The 13805-nt window shown below is 46.0% G+C and overlaps 1 long non-coding RNA gene across 1 annotated transcript; it reads left to right on the forward strand.

Annotated features, from left to right (window-relative positions):
* Nucleotides 1–4548: 4548 nt before the first annotated feature.
* Nucleotides 4549–13155, forward strand: LOC137504369 (uncharacterized). The gene is made up of 3 exons (XR_011019472.1): nucleotides 4549–5235; nucleotides 8404–8545; nucleotides 12581–13155. It is a non-coding gene; the product is annotated as an uncharacterized lncRNA (long non-coding RNA).
* The last annotated feature ends 650 nt before the right edge of the window (nucleotides 13156–13805 follow it).

Raw genomic sequence — 13805 nt, forward strand, 5'->3', positions numbered from 1 at the left:
GAATGCTCAGAATGTTCCTTGGGAGGCCCACCTGCACTCCCCTCCAGGTATCGCATGTTGGCCTTGGGGCCCGGGCCAGTGAGAGAGGTCCGGGGCCCCTGGCCATAGTGCAAACCAATCGTGTGTTTTTAAACGTTTTCTTTCAGCTCTAGGACATGGCGGACAGGTGAGCGGTTAGGGAGGGACCCCTGTGGGAGGGATGCCTGCACGGGGCGGTCCTGCTAGCGACGCAATCTTGCGATGGCGTCCAACTGAAGCCTCCCACCTGAATGCTAATGGCTGCTAGATGTGGTATGACAGGTAAAGGGTGTATGACAGTGCATCCTGATTGGCTGACTAGCACCTGCTGACCACTTTAAATGTACCTGGATGCATGTACTGCTGTGTTCTATTGCTTGTGTGTGTTGAAATTAAGATTCTTGGCAGATTTATTCAGAGTGATTGAATCTCATGGGAAAATTGAGTTGTATATGGGTACCCTAAGGCTAAGTTCACAGTGGTCAGTTGCATAACTCATGCATTAGAATGACTGTGAACTGCTATGGAGACTGGTCATAGACTAATACAAAGACTGCATGCAGCGAGTTAGAATAACGCGATCCGTTACTGTGAACTGGCCCATAGAATAATATGGGCAGTGAGTTGTCATGCAGACTTTTTCTGCAACGTAACTGCCCACTGTGAACAGGGCCTCAGAGTGGCCATACACAATTTAACCAAAATAATTCATCAAAAATTTAACCTGCACAGAGAAATTTGAAACACATTTTTTTTCTTCGATTGAGAAAAAAAAACGATCAAATTGTTTTATCACTTCATCTATTGGTGTGGTGAAAAATTATGATGTAATTTTTAGAAAAAAAAAAAAGTATAGAGTATGGTGGATTGGTTTGATTTTTCAAATAATACCTTAAAGGGATTCTTAAAGAGAACCAGAGACGAAGCACCCTCATGTATTTTACCATATATATCAGTGGGAACATGACAGTAAACACCTACTCTGCTCTTTATTTCATTTTTCACTCGTTAGTCTTCTTGTTATCAGCTCTGAGCATTCAGTCTAGCTGAGTCAGTCTTCTGTGATGTCTTTTCAAAGCCAAGCCTGCCCCCCTTGTGGCTCTGATTTCCTGCTAGGAGGATACATAGCAGGAAAGCAGAGCCAGAGGGGGGGGGGGGGAATTTTGGACTTGAAAAGACATCACAGAAGACTGACTCAGCTATAATCATTCCAGTGCAAAGCCAGACTGAATGCTCAGTAGGGGATTCTTATCAGAGCTGATAACAGGTAGACTAACCAGTGAAGAATGAAACAAAGAGCAGGGTAGGTGTTTACTGTTATGTTCCCATTGATATATATGGTAAAATACACGAGGGTGCTTCGTCTCTGGTTCTCTTTAAGCCTAAAAAGCTGTCCGATGCCCTCGCAGTCACGATCGGATCCTCCTGCCAGCTACTTTCATTTTCGGCCAACAGGCTTACTGATCAGGCCTGTCCACACGTCTCCTTCTATGCATTCCCGTCTGCAATAGCGTCTTGTGCTGGAGCATGACGCTATTGCGGAGGGGAACGCGTAGAAGGAGACGCATGGCCTGGCCTATCGGCAAAGTGAAATTAGCTAGCTTAGCGGGCACACACGCCCGTCTGGCCGGCCCTCTGGCCTGTCCCGCTCCCTGTCCAAAGGCTGTCCGTTGGGCGCATGCGCAGTAGCGCAAATGCAGGGACACACACAGGGACGCAGAGACACAGGGGGATTATATAGGATAACTAATGCTTTATCTCCCCTTCTGATTTAACTCATGGTTTATCTCCCCTTATCGAACATAACTCATGATTTTTCTTTCCTTGACCCATATGCAATTCACCTTCTCTCCTAATTTTTCTTTTAGGTGATATTTCCACACAATATTAATAAATGACTTTTAAAACACCAACAAGCAAGAAAACACCGACAATAACTTTGATAGCATTTTGTTTTACCAACTTTTTAGTATTTTTTAATTGCAGAGAGCTAATACGTTATTTAAACAAAAGCTAAAAAAATGATCTCCTAGGAGTAAAGGATAACTGAATAAGGGCCACCATCTGTTCATCTCAAGCATTAGCCATACCGCCCAACATTTTGAGATAAGAAAGCAGGACACTTAGGCCACACCCCTGACACACCCTTAATCACGCCCCCGACACAGCATACATATGAATTGGCTACCGGGAGACTTGGGTGCAGAATACAGCCAGTATGGCTTATCCTGCTGTTCCCGGTGGCGTTAAATACTATCTGTTATAATTTAAGTATTATATGTAGGCCTTAGTTATTTGAACTGAGTTAGTTGAAAGGCTTGATTTGCACAGGGTCTTTTAAGCATAATTTCTCAGAGAGAAATTATGAAGACCTTTACCAGAAGCAGATTGTCCTCGTCCGAAGGACAGGAACACTATCTGTTCAAATGTACAGACTTACTACAGAATAATCTGCTTTGCTAAAATGTAACGAACTGTATTTGTATATCTGTTTACTGAATAAACACTTAGAACTTCTTTAGGCATCTTCCAAGTTCCAATCTCCTATGCTGTTTTGCTGTGATGAGAGTCGTGTTTGCAGCTCTTACTAATGAGTTGCTGGTGTCGGAATAAAGGTGTGTTGCCGAGAGAAACAAATAGTTTCTTACATTATCCCCCCTCTAGGTTCACGTGGATATTTGGGAATGATGTAATTCGGCTTCCAGCTATCGCTGGCGGCCACATTGCAGTGTTTTTAAAGCAACTTCAGTTCCGTCTTCTGATGGCCCTGAAGTTACTCCCTGTGCGTCGCTGTAGCTGTAATTCCTATTACGGTCTATGCTGGCGCAGGCTGCGCCCAAATATCCTGTGCGGTAATTACAGAGCTCGCCGACATACCTCCTAGTCACGCATACCATAAAGATTTCATAGGAAAAATAGGTTTTATAATTCAACCTACACTGGTCCTTTCTATCCTGGTTCATTTTCCTTCTTATTAATTCTTGAAAATAAGAAATATATAAATTTAAAGGCTATAAATAACTTTTAGAGTGTATTAAAGACATTTTTTTAGTAGAAAAATACATATATTTACATAGATCTGTACATGGATCCTGAAAAAGGGCCAAATGAGGAAGAAAGAGGGACAGCAGGACAGAGCTCCAAAAGAGGGACAGCAGGACAGAGCTCCAAAAGAGGGACAGAAGGACAGGGCTCCAAAAGAGGGACAGAAGGACAGGGCTCCAAAAGAGGGACAGAAGGACAGAGCTCCAAAAGAGGGACAGAAGGACAGGGCTCCAAAAGAGGGACAGAAGGACAGGGCTCCAAAAGAGGGACAGAAGGACAGGGCTCCAAAAGAGGGACAGCAGGACAGAGCTCCAAAAGAGGGACAGAAGGACAGGGCTCCAAAAGAGGGACAGCAGGACAGAGCTCCAAAAGAGGGACAGCAGGACTGGGCTCCAAAAGAGGGACAGCAGGACAGGGCTCCAAAAGAGGGACAGCAGGACAGAGCTCCAAAAGAGGGACAGGGCTCCAAAAGAGGGACAGCAGGACAGAGCTCCAAAAGAGGGACAGCAGGACTGGGCTCCAAAAGAGGGACAGCAGGACAGGGCTCCAAAAGAGGGACAGCAGGACTGGGCTCCAAAAGAGGGACAGCAGGACTGGGCTCCAAAAGAGGGACAGCAGGACTGGGCTCCAAAAGAGGGACAGCAGGACTGGGCTCCAAAAGAGGGACAGCAGGACTGGGCTCCAAAAGAGGGACAGCAGGACTGGGCTCCAAAAGAGGGACAGCAGGACTGGGCTCCAAAAGAGGGACAGCAGGACAGAGCTCCAAAAGAGGGACAGTTGGGAGCTATGCATTAGCTCTCCTTATAGTTATGGTGGAAAATAATTAAAGTGAAATAATTCATGAGTAGGGATGCTCATTCGGAATCGAAATTTCTGAACTCAGAAATCGGATTACTGCGGGAATACTGCATTACTGCAACTCGGTCATTTCAGCCCACTCACAGAACTCGGAAGTATTGGGCCAATCAGAGCAGGCAAAAAAATTACCAAAAAAACACTACTCGGAAATCCTAACTCTGATTTCTGTGGAAATATTGCATTACCACAGTACCACAACTCAGGAATTTTAGCCCACTCACAGAACTCGGAAGTATTTGGCCAATCAGAGAATGCAAAAAATGACCCCAAAAAAACCACTACTCGGAAATCGGATACCAATCGAAAATTTGCAGAATCGGTAATCAGCATTGGCGGAAATCGGAATTTCTGCGGAATCGGAAACTGGCATTTCCGACCATCCCTATTCATTAATAAAGCTTTGTGACTTAACCCCCATGTCTGAGATTTGGGGCTGATGATGTACAAAGCTTTTTTGTTGAATTATGGGTATGATTGTACCTGGTGTGAGTAGGGGATGGGACTGACTCCTTGTGGTTCAGCCACGCCCGGGATGGGTTGATTTGGAGGACTTGAAACTCCCCTCTCTTCTGCCACACCCCTCTGACATCATCTTCCACCACTCTACCGTGACCAGGAAGTGGCACACTGCAGATCAACCACTTTAATATACAGTATGTATGGTGATAGGGATTCTGCACATACAGCTCCTGTAAGATAACACACATACGGCTGGATAAGTTTAGCTGATTACATCACTGCCAGGAACTCTGCAACAAACTAACGATCTGCATCTTCTAGCAAATTGCTTATGACAAAAGCACACAGCTCGTTAAAGCGCAACTTGCTAGCACACCCCCCCCCCCCCCCCCAAATCTATCATGAGAAAAGTGGCGCATTCTGCTAGCAAGCCCCAATCTGTGCTTTAATGTGGTGACAGCGAATGCCAGGTTCAGATGTTCGCAACTGGAAGAGAGGCTGGCAGATGCTTCCCGTCACCATGGCAACCAACGTCAATTACCTCCTAATTAATAGAGCTGTGGATTTCATTTACATGCCCTTCAACGATTAGAATTCACACCCCTCGTTGGGGATGGAGTTGGTGAAACGGAGTGGATGGGGAAGAGGAGAGGCAGCTGCGACGGCGCTGTGTCTTCCATTAGCGGACACCCTGCTTTCCATAACGCACCCTCCGCACTTCCCAAAGTCCCCAAATGTCAACCTGTCAAAACTTTATCAGAAGCAGCTGCTGCTGCCGCAAGCCTGCTGCATGGAGGACGATGCGGCTATCGTCCCGGCAACGCTCACACACTGACTTACTAAACCAAAGGGTCGGTAAGTATTGCCCTTTTTAAGCAGACCTTAACTCAGAACTTCCTCTCTGCTCTAAAAGATAAGCAACAACATAATAACTTTTACTTGAATTAAAAAACAAAACATTTCTTTGTTACAGCTGATACAAATACTGCAATTAATCTGCAGTGTGTCTACTTCCTGCTTTCACGGAAGCAGATATATTGTTAACATCCTGTGCTTACAAATTAGCTGCTTTGTCGTGGCAGTCAGCTGACACAGCTGAGTGATCAAATTACACTGGTGATTAGTCACAGATGAGGGGGAATTAGACAGGCTAAACTCTCTAAATACATACAGGGTGCATTTCTCTTTGTTTTCCTTCTGTTCTGTGCAAGAATTCAAGTCCACTTTAAGGTGGCCATTAACTATACAATCCCCTGGATAGATCGATCATCCAATTTGATCATTATAATCGATCAGAAACACACATTTGGGCCCACTAACTGCTAACCAATCCCATCAGATTCATGGAATCAGTCTGTTTTTCGGATCAATTCCATCAATGTGATCGGACTGGTTGAAAGGTTTTCCATCCATTAGTGGGCCGAACGATCATTTCCACTCAATCATAACGATTGAATTGGACGATCAATCGGCTGGTGGATTGTATGGTTTATGGGCACTTTTAGATGATGTGCTCCAGCAGCCACAATTACCAGGAGGGGCTAACGATATAAATCGATATAATATTGGGTAACTGACAAAATATGCCATTGAGACCCAGAGCCGTTTCTAGCCATTTAGTTACTCTAGGCAAGAAGTCCTGTGTGCCCCCCCACACACACACCAAAATAAATAAATAAATAAATAAAAATAAATAAACAAACAAAAAACACATTCATTAATGAATATGGACCATGTGGCGTATTAGGTGGATGCTTAAAGAGTAACTGTAGGCATTAAATGCAAAATACGTTTTCTATTGCAGGGTGTTACACAGCAAAAAAGGGTTGCTAACAAGGCAATTCAAACATTTAAAATCAATCTTACTTTTTTTCCTAATAGGTTTTTCCACCTCATGCCCCCAGGCTCTAAGCACGGCCGCAGAAGAGAAGTGACAGGCAGGCTGAATCAGCCTGATTGGCTGAAGCCTCTGTCACTCACCTCTCTGCGCTGCGATTGGCCGCCTTGTCTCCCCTTCACTGCGGTGGATCTAGCCGTTGTTAGAGCGCAGGGAGGGGGGCCATTGGCTATCTTCTGTCTCTGTCCTCTGCTCCCCTTCTCCAGTAGCATGTCCGCTCGGTCTCTGCCTGCCTGTTGCATGTGTCGCCGCCACATTCCCCCTCTTCCCCATGCTGACCATTGGGGAAGGATAAAGGCGGCGCACACAGACTCACCTAACAATAGTTCCAGGCGCTGCAGTTCCCCTCTATGCGCTCTGCACTACCGCCGGCGGTAGTGCAGAGAATAGATGAGAACAGCAGCGCTTGGATCCATTATTAGGACAGTGTGTGCCTGCTCCATTTATCCTCCCCGCTGTGCTCAGAATAAGTGCAGCAAGGAGGGGGATCGGGAGTGGGGGGGGAAGAATCTACCCTAGGAACCAAGATGGCCACTGCCAGGATGGGGATAGTTCACTAAGAAGATTAAAAAATTAATGAAATCTAATAGGTGGACAGTGCAATACATCTGTTGTAAGTAAAGCAAGTATTTATCTAGTTACATGTGTATTTTTTTAGGGGTGTATATTATGGCTAACAGTTGTTCTTTAATACAGGGAGTCCCCGAGACACAAACAACCTGCCGATCCTCTCGCATTTTCATATCACACCCCCTTCCTGCTCCCCCCAGCTTAGCGTGTCATTGCAGAGTATATTGCAGCAGAACTTGAAAACAATATGATCCTCCTTTCTTTGCTACTAATGTTCTATTTCTTAGCTGTACTACACATACATTTCATTATGTCATAAGTTTATTTTCACTTCGACTGTCCTTCAGAGGGACTCACAGTCTAATCCTTACGATGGTCATGTGTCTATGTATGTATCGCGTAGTGTATGTATCAAGGTGAGAGTGCTAACCACTATGCCACCATGCTGCCCCAGTAGCAATCTACTGATATAGATATATAACACAATATATGTAAATGTAAGACTCAGTGGTGTAGCTAAGGAGCTATGGGCCCCAGGGCGAGTTTTACATTGTAACCCCCCCCCCCCCCAAGCACTCTACACATAACAATTGATACGGGGCACCAAAAACTGCCAAGGACAACCACAATGTCAGCACACTGCAGTTGAAGAAGGACCCTACGGGGCCCTTCTGGCCCCGATGCGGTCGAGACCTCTGCATCCCCCATTGCTACGCCACTGGTACGTGTTCAAGGTTCAATGGACCCCGGAGAGATCAGGAGAGGTTTACATGTAATCCAAGTGTGCGTGGCAACCGGCATTGTCTCCCATAAGGGGCCTCAGCCTGATCCTCACAGGATGGAGGTGACAGGCTCTCTTTAATTAAACTCCTAATCTGTAACTACAGAGGCAGAAGAAAGCTGTTGTGGAAATCTGCGGCTTGCGCTCAGCTTTGAAACGAGGAAGACATGAAAGGCTGGCAATATTCCTTGTTCAAAACAATTAAAGCCATAAAAATTGCTGCACAGCGTGGAAAAGATAATCACCAATTAAGAAAGCCAGCAAGAAACTCCAAATGACACACTCACAATGTTCTGTTAGAAAGTAAATGTTAATTATCAGCAGAAAGTTAAAAAAAAAAAAAAAAAAAAACACAACAAAAAACGTTGACAACAATTCGACAAACTTTTTTCCCCCCCTCCCTCTTTTAATTGATGTAGCTAATATTTGCGTGTTGAGAGCGCCGAATCTCCGGCGGCGCTGGCTGGGCAGATCTCGCAGCGTTTTCTGCAGGGGTGGCGGCGAACGAACGGAGTATTAATACCATTATAACGGCCGGATATTTATAAGAAAAGCTGAACAGGGAAAAACAATTGTGTTATTTTTACAGTGGCACAAGTTCAAGCAGCCCAGAAACAAGGATAGAATGTGCTTGTTACACGCAGATTTGCTTTGTTCTCATCTACTTTGTCTTCCACTTTTGTTTGTCTTTTGCTTTTTTTTTCCTGACTTCTTTTGTCATAGTTTTTTCTCACTACACCTATAATTTTCTTTTTTTCCTCTTCCACTCGTTCAGAACTATAGCAACAGAAACGTTGTCAGATGTATAGAAACCCAAGCAGACGCTGCACTTTCTCAGCCAAGTTTTATGTGTAGGGAGCTGAAGAGCCACGATGTCATTGGAAACATTATCTACAGCGATGACAACTCTATTACAGGTGACTTCTCGCTCTGGTAATTAAATAGAATGTGGCAGTCTGTAGGGTGCACACAGCAAACTGGTGTAGTCAACTTTTAGTATTGGCTACAGTGCATCTTACCCGCTATTGGTGTTTAGAATATTCTTTGACAGCTGTGGTGCTCTTAGCATTGGTGGTGGAGCCGTCTGTACAGTGCAGTGCCATGTTAATGCAAAGTCTGAAAATAAGTCACCTCCCATCCCCGCCTGAGGCTGGCTTCGCACTGCAGATTGGCAGTGCGGCGGCCGCACCACACCGCCAAACACAGGCCTTACCACGTTAGTAAGCGGTAATCCCCTTCTGATGCTCACTTCCTGTTCGTCAATCAGCATGAGCGGAAGCGTATTTCCAAAATACGCTTCCGTGCATGCGGGAGGTTGGCGTTTGTTTTTTTTAAATGTACGCGCGTTACCACAGACTTGCATGACTTCCGGTCCGAAGCAGGTCGCCGCAGGAGCTGCGCGGTAACATAGGTATTAAAGAGCATTAGATAGGGCAATGCCGACGCTGCATACTGCAACGTGGGGGGGTGAACTCCCCCATAGACTAACATTAGGCTGAGGTGGGGTGCGGTAAATTTACTGCACCGCCTCAGTGTGAAAGGGGCCTTAAGGTGTTGAATCTGATCAGAGAGAGACCCGTTTTCTGCCCATATATTGCAGGCCGATTCTCAATCAATTTCAGCATGAAATCTTTAGGGACTTGGCCTCGTGATGCTGACTCACCACCCCTGCCACTGTCCCTCCAAATGTTTTATGTACACAACAGTGCCAGTGTATTGAGATACTTTACATGTACGCTGTCCTCCAAGTGTCCACTGTACCTCCACATTGGCGCCCCACGTGTCAGCCTCTTGACTCATTCTCGCCACCGCTCTCCCCTCAAATGTTAGATGTCCCTTGGTGGCCGTGCGTGTAAATCCTTTACCTGTCTGCTGCCCCGGAGTATCCACTAAACTTCTGCACTGACGCCACACGTGGCTGCCAGTGTTATAGCATGTGAGGTGCATGTGTGACTGACTTCTCACACGCGTACCCCATGTGCTATATGCCGGTAGTCACACGGGGCGCCAATGAGGACGTAAGGTGCAGACACTCAGGGGCAGCAGACAAAGTAAAGTATTTACATGCACGGGCACCGGTGGACATATAACATTTGGGTGGACTGGGTCTGGCGGCGTCACGAGGCCAATTCCTGAAAGATTTCATGTTAAAATTAATCGGGAATCGGCCTCGAATGTATGGGAAGCCAACAGATCTCTGTCTGATCACATACAAATAAGAAGTATATTTCTTGAGTTAGACGAGACACAAAATATTTATAGGAATCCAAAAAAGGACCGGCACCACAGCAGAGTATTATAGCTCTAATACTTTAATAAGTCATCAAAAGGTAGCAACGATAGACTGCTGTTTCGGCCTTAAAGAAAATCTGTCATGAAAAAACGTCCCCTGGGGGTACTCACCTCGGGTGGGGGAAGCCTCCGGATCCTATTGAGGCTTCCCCCATCCTCCTCGGTCCCACGGTGGCAGCGAAAAGCCTCCCGGAGCGGCGGGGATGTAAATATTTACCTTCTTGGCTCCAGCGCAGGCGCAGTATCCGCTCTTCCCACGGAGATAGGCGGAAATAGGTGATCTCCGTTGGGTCGCTCTACTGATCAGGCGAAAGTCTCCGGCGCCTGCGCAGTAGAGCGGATCCGACGGAGATCGTCTATTTCCACCTATCTCCGTCAGAAGAACCGAAACAGCGCCCCCGCTGGAGCCTGGAAAGGTAACTATTGAACAGGCTGTTGGATTTGTTGCGCCGGCTTTGAAGGGCTGCAGCGAGACCCTCGTGGGACAGAGGAGGATGAGGGAAGCCTCATTAGGATCATGAGTCTTCTCCCTCCCGAGGTAAGTACCCCCCAGCGGCCATTTTTCTAGTTACAGTGTCTCTTTAAAGAGACTCTGAAGTCTCATAAAAATCATGTTTTTATTTTAAAAATCTCTTTCACATGATAGCCCTAACTAAAACGCCGTATCTCCGCAGCTGAACTCTAACTAAATTCCCCCAAACTCCCCGGGGCACACTGCGGGAGCAATTCCATGAGAGGCAGAGCTTTCAGCTGCAGCTCTGCCTCTACACACGTCCATCAGCGCAGATCGGAGTCTTCCTTCACTGAGAGGGGCGGGGGAGAGGCGGAGATATGCGCGGAATGATGCGCATGGGGGCAGAGCTGCAGCTGAAAGCTCTGCCTCCCGGGGCTGCAAAATCCACGACCAAGAAAGTCGTGGATTTTGCCAAGGGGGGGCGGAGTTAGGGGGATTTAGTTAGAGTTCAGCGTTTTAGTTAGGGCAATCATGTTAAAGAGATTTTAATACAAAAATATGATTTTTATGAGACTTCAGAGTCTCTTTAAGCAGGCCTTTGTCAAGTTGCACAAAGTCATACAAACACCAAGTGCACAAAACACATCTTATATACACATATGCACCGCCCATAGGGCGCCCATACACCAATCCTGGCAGGGAAACAATGGCGGACCTGATGGAAAACTGGATACATGCAGTATCTACCAATGAACATTAGCCAATTCAAACAGGCACTCACCAATGGCTACATTCTACTTCAGGTGCCACTTTCTATGTTAAAGCGGTTTAACACCCAGCATTACAACTTTGCTTTAAAAGATTGCTTACAGCTTACAAACTATTATGCCAGATTTTTTTTTAAGCAGAAATTCACTGAATGGGTTAAACATGACATTTTAGTGTTGGATTTAACTAGGAATCCGCATCCGTTCTTATCTTTAGTTACAAATGTATCTTTATTTGGAATGCAATTAGACCTCTGAAAAGCCTGCCCGGGAAGCCCTCTTTGTTCTCTCAGAGCAGTGTTTGTTTGTTACATTGTAGATAGATACATTTGTAACTAAACAAGCAAGCACGGAGGAGGATTTCTAGCTAAATGCAGCACTAAAATGTCATGTTTAATCCATTCAGTGAATTTCTGCTTAAAAAAAAATCTGGCATAATAGTTTATAAGCTGTAAGCAATCTTTTAAAGCAAAGTTGAAATGCTGGGTGTTAGACCACTTTAAGGGGAGATATACATGCGATTCCACTTAAGTGGTGTACCTCATCAAGTGTCCTTGCAGTTATATCTATATAGGCATGACCACACAGAACTTAAAAAGTCGTATTTCCGCACATACAACTGCCATTAGAAATTTCACCGCTGGGCAAGCAGTATCTGAACATTTCACAATGTGCCATCATAGTCAGGGCCGGATTTAGGGCAAGGCCTCCTAGGCCATGGCCTAGGGCGTCACAGGAGCAAGGGCACCAAAGCAGCAAGCTAAACCGGTGCAGCATTGGCAAGCTTACAAATGCTGCAATGCAGGGAGATCAGGCTAGCGCCTGACCGCGGTACTCTGCTGCCAGCCGCCTGTACAGCAGCCACCTTGCTCTCTGTGCACATTCGCATTGTGGCCAGCAGCTATGGACTTGGGCAGCATTGGAGACGGAGAGGAAAAGGAAGCTTCTGCACTGGAGACGAGTGGAGAAATGAGTGACGCTGATGGCTGCTGCAGTGTGACGGAATGCTGGCTACCTATACTAAAGGGGGGTGGTAAAAGAAGGAATTAAGGGAGTCATCTTGCTACCTATACTGGAGGAAAGGGGAGGGGTTATCTCGTTACCTATGCTGATAAGGGCGGCTGGTGACAGTGGCCTTGGGCGGTAAAGAGTACAAATCCGGCCCTGATCATAGTGTTGCGCAGCTTAAGGTCATGGCAATGGATGGGGTGTCTAGGGATTGGAGGGGAGGTGACCGAGTGAAGGAGCTCCTCCAGAGGAAGGGTGGATTAAAATATTAGATTCCATGGGCAGAGCAGGACTAAACAGAGAGTTGGATTTTTCTCTCTGTATCTAAATACTTTTCATCTAGCCTAGTGTTCCTTCAATGATGTGTTATATTTAGGAGTGTTTTTCTGATGCTTTATTAATGTTTGTTTTTATATCTATTCATCTTTTAGGTAATCCTGGCAGGGTGACACATTTGAGGCTCCGGTAACCTTTAAGCCGGCAGCAGAGGGGTGTGAGTATATGCGGCGTGTGCAGTGTGTTTATTTACATGTGTAGCCATGACTACGCTTCTTGGCTGCACCACCCACTGCTATGATGCCGGAGAGGCTCGTATCTCTATTGGATGGCGGCCTGATGCAGTGATTGGTCCGTTTGAGCCATGTGACGATGACGCCACTTCCGCTTTTGCTGAGAACTATAGCGGTGAATATGAGCATCAGTGTACCGCTTATGGGGATACTAGAGCGGCGGTTTTCCGCTATTTAGCCATTGGTGAGAGCCTGTTTAAATTGGCTTATGTTCATTGGCAGATACTGTATCCAGTGTATGTCTATCCAGTTTTTCATCAGGTCCGCCATTGTTTCCCTGCCAGGATTGGTGTATGGGCGCCCTATGGGCGGTCCATATGTGTATATAAGATGTGTTTTGTGCACTTGGTGTTTGTATGACTTTGTGCAACTTGACAAAGGCCTGCTTAAGGCTAAAACAAGCAGTCTGTCGTTGCTACCTTTTGATTACTTATTAAAGTATTAGAGCTACAATACTCTACTGTGGTGCTGGTCCTTTTTTGGATTCCTACTATTGAGACACCTAGGTACGGGGCTGGGACCGTGGCACACATTCTGGGCCATTATTGGTGCTCCTGGGTCTACTTGTATACAAAAGATTGATATTGAGCTTTTCTCCTGGCGGACTCAAAGCGCCAGAGCTGCAGCCCTTAGGGCACGCTCTATAGGCAGTAGCAGTGTTAGGAAGTCTTGCCCAAGGTCTCCTACAGGAATTTGTGCTGGCTTACTGAACAGGAAGAGCCAAGTTTTGAACCCAGGACTCCTGTGTCCGAAGCAGAGCTCTTAACCAGTACATTACCAGCCAAATTACGTTTCTCCTGTGTTGCTGTCACTTACAGCAGTTAGTAGAAATCTGATGGAACTGGTAGGTTTTGGACTAGTCCATCTCTTCATAGGGATGCTCAGTATTCAATTTACCCTCCCTGAAAATGATCTATACAAAGATTTACCCCCCACCACCAGCAGTTTGCACACTATTCTAGCAGTTGCACTGAGCAACTGCCGTTCATTAAGTGCTTTTAAAAAGAAAGAAAACCAGGAGAATTCCCCATGAGGCGATGAGCTAGTCCAAAACCTTCCAGTTCTGTCAGATTTCTACTACCTACTG

This window comes from Hyperolius riggenbachi, chromosome 4 (assembly GCF_040937935.1).
Source record: "Hyperolius riggenbachi isolate aHypRig1 chromosome 4, aHypRig1.pri, whole genome shotgun sequence".
In the NCBI taxonomy this organism is placed as follows: Eukaryota; Metazoa; Chordata; class Amphibia; order Anura; family Hyperoliidae; genus Hyperolius; species Hyperolius riggenbachi.